Source organism: Cyrtonyx montezumae, unplaced genomic scaffold, assembly GCF_038088225.1.
Source record: "Cyrtonyx montezumae isolate F1298 unplaced genomic scaffold, pur_monq_1.0 scaffold_38, whole genome shotgun sequence".
NCBI lineage: Eukaryota > Metazoa > Chordata > Aves > Galliformes > Odontophoridae > Cyrtonyx > Cyrtonyx montezumae.
Genome location: NW_027072043.1, coordinates 795,831 through 799,270, shown reverse-complemented (window position 1 = coordinate 799,270; position 3,440 = coordinate 795,831).

Here is a 3,440-nt window from a genome sequence, read left to right as displayed (position 1 = left end):
GACATGAGGAAGTGGCATAAAAAACCCACTCCTGCACTGCGAGCACGGGTGAGAGAACTACAGCAGAGATCAGCCACCAATGAAATTGCTCCCATCACTGCAGGTAACCAATAGAGGGGCCCTGCCCTCAGCCAGGGGAGGGAAAGGGATAATAGAGTGTATTGGACTGTGTGGATTAGATGGCCTGGCACCTTTGAGCCACAAAGATATAAGGCACTGGTGGACACTGGTGCACAGTGCACTCTGATGCCCTCGAGTTATAAAGGGACAGAGTTGATTCATATTTCTGGAGTGATTGGGGGTTCTCAGGAACTGTCTGTGTTGGAGGCAGAAATAAGCCTCACCGGTAAAACCTGGCAGAAGCATCCCATAGTGACTGGACAGGGGGCTCCATGTATGCTAGGTATTGACTATCTCAGAAGGGGACATTTCAAGGATCCCAGAGGATGCGCCATGTAGATGATCTGTGCCCAAGAATCGAGCTACTGAAGAGCAGAGAAATAACCATCAGGTAGATCGAGCTGCCAGAATTGAGGTGTCTCAGATCGATTTGGACTGGCAGAACAAAGGAGAGCTATTTTTAGCTCAGTGGGCCCATGAGACCTCAGGCCATCAAGGAAGGGATGCGACCTATAAGTGGGCTAGAGACCGAGGGGTGGACTTAACTATGGACGCCGTTGCACAGGTTATCCATGACTGTGACACATGTGCCATAATTAAACAGGCCAAGAGGATGAAACCCCTCTGGCAGGAAGGGCGATGGGAAAAGTATAAATATGGGGAGGCGTGTCAGGTTGATTATATCACCTTGCCACGAACTCGCGATGGTAAGCGTTACGTGTTCACCATGGTGGAGGCGACCACTGGGTGGCTTGAGACATACGCAGTACCCCATGCTACCACCCGAAACACCATCTTAGGGCTCGAGAGACAAGTCCTATGGCGACATGGCACTCCAGAGAGAATTGAGTCCGATAATGGGACTCATTTCAAAAATTCTCTTGTGGATATCTGGAGCAAAGAACACGGCATTGAATGGATCTACCATATCCCCTACCATGCACCAGCTGCTGGTAAGATCGAGCGCTACAACGGGTTGTTAAAAACCACGTTGAGAGCAATGGGTGGTGGGACATTCAAGCACTGGGAGAAGCATCTGGCAGAAGCCACCTGGCTGGTCAACACTAGGGGATCAGTCAACCGAGAGGGTCCTAAACAGTCCAGCTCCCTACAGACCATAGAGGGAGATAAGGTCCCTGTGGTACATGTGAGGAGCATGTTGGGAAAAGCGGTGTGGGTCCTTCCAGCCTCTGGAAAGGGCAAACCCCTCCGTGGAACCGTTTTTGCACAGGACCTGGGTGCACCTGGTGGGTAATGGATAAAAATGGGGACGTCCAGTGTGTCCCACAAGGGAATTTGATGCTGGGGGAATGCAGTCTGTAATTACGTGTGTATGTATGTATATATATATATGTTTCTATGTAACTTATGTTGTTACTGTTTGGTTATGTATAGATGTGTGTTAAGCATGATGTGATGATGTGGAATAAGAGGTGGAATGTTGTGGTTTTGTGGTTTTGATGCCAGTATTCCACATCAGAGCATCACGCAGCAGTAAAGGAGTTAATGCTGGGGGAGCAGCAGAGGGGCGGAGCTCCGCACCAGATGCCAGGCGGCGCTCGGTCTGGGCGCGTTGCTCTGGGCTGCCGTGGAGGTTCAGCACGTGTGCTTCCCCTGCAGGTCCTCCTTAACGTAAGCTCACAGCTTTTGGGTTGGAAATTTTTATCTCTCTCTCAATTGTTCAATTTTATTAGATTTAGTAAAGTTACTGTTCCTTCTCAGATCGTGCCGTTGTTTTCTTGTAGACCCATCTCTTCCCGCTGTTTCCCCCTCCCCCTCCCGGAGCGCGGCTCTGCTCGGGCGGCCGCACGGCCACTGACGCAGTTTCTTTTTCTCTCCCCTCTCCCTTCTCGGTTTCCCTTGGGTCACTGTCACGGACAACACCGTGACAGAATCCCACGGCCAGGGTGGGGGAAAGGCATTGTGACATCACAGGGCTGGGCGTGACATCAGTCTTTAAGGCACAGGGCAGCTTCCCCCAGCACAGACACTTGGGGCAGCCGCTCCATCAGGTGCTCACTGCTGGAGCTCTGCTCTGGGTGACAGCCACTCGCGTGTTGACATTCTTGCCAAGAGAACAGGACGAAGATCCACCTGCCTCTCTTAGAGCTCACCATCGTGGGCATGTTTCTGTTTTCTCCAGAGGCCCCAGACTCAGTCAGGATAGATCAGATGGTGGTAATCAGAATCCTCATCGGGGTCATTATATGGTGTGTCCTTTCCTCCCTGCTGAGGGCTGTTAGCGTCCTCCTCTGCAGAAGAGTAAGCCGACTACGGGGACAGGTGAGCGACTGAGATGCATCGCGCAGGGAGCGTAGTGCAGGGTAGGGTTTGGAGCAGGCAACCACAAAGGCCTTGTCCGTAAAGTGCTGCAAGGCAAGCAGACTCCCAGAGCTCCATTAGCTCTCCCCAGGAAGGGCAGGGCATCCGGCTCTGCTGCAGCGGTGCAGCTGCCACCATTGTTCACAGCTGCTGCAGCTGGCACCAGCACGCTGTGGAGCTGGGCAGCAGGAGTGCCTTAGACCCACAGGAGGTGACTGAGCACGCCCCCGGGGAGAGCTCTGCACCCAGCAGTCCGGTGCTGCTTGCTGACCAGAACCTGGACCAGCAGCACGTCTGTCCAGCCCCAGGCTCTGTCAGGGGCTGCAGGGCGGGATGACACCGGGTACTGCTCACAGACACGAGACAGACATCGCTGCTCAGTGCAGAGGGCACAGGCTGCACTGAGTGAGTTCGATGCCCGCAGCCACGTGTCCCCTGCCCAGCCACTCCTGCTCACAGACCCCACCTTCTTCATGCAGGAGAAGAGTGCAGCATACAAGAAAAAAATGAAGAAGCTGCAGACGGCCCAGACGCAGAGCCATTAGGAGGTGAGCATGGCCCAAGCCTTCCCACTAGGTACCTGTGCTAAGTGTGCATGTCTCTCATAACCTCTCTGTTCCACTGGCAGATCCACTCCCTCCAGGAGAAGGTGCAACAGCTGCAAGCCACGCTCAGCAGTGGCAGCAGTAGCACCCGGAGAGCGAGCAAACTCAGGTTGCATGTGAAGGGGTGCTGTCTGTTTTCATGCTGCAGCTGGCTTTCTTCATGCAAGAACTCGGAAAGGTCAGCGAGCAGCAGCAGGACGCGAACAGAACAAGAACCAAACACAGCCCAAGGGCAGAAGGAGCACAACCTGAGCCACAGGCACCGCTGGAGGAGGTGGGCTGACTGCCTGAAACTCAGCACCAGGATGAAAAGAGTCATAGGGCACAGGAAGTGTTAAAGACACTTGCAACTTGCCTTAAAATAAAACCAATGAAAAAAATTAAAAAAAACCC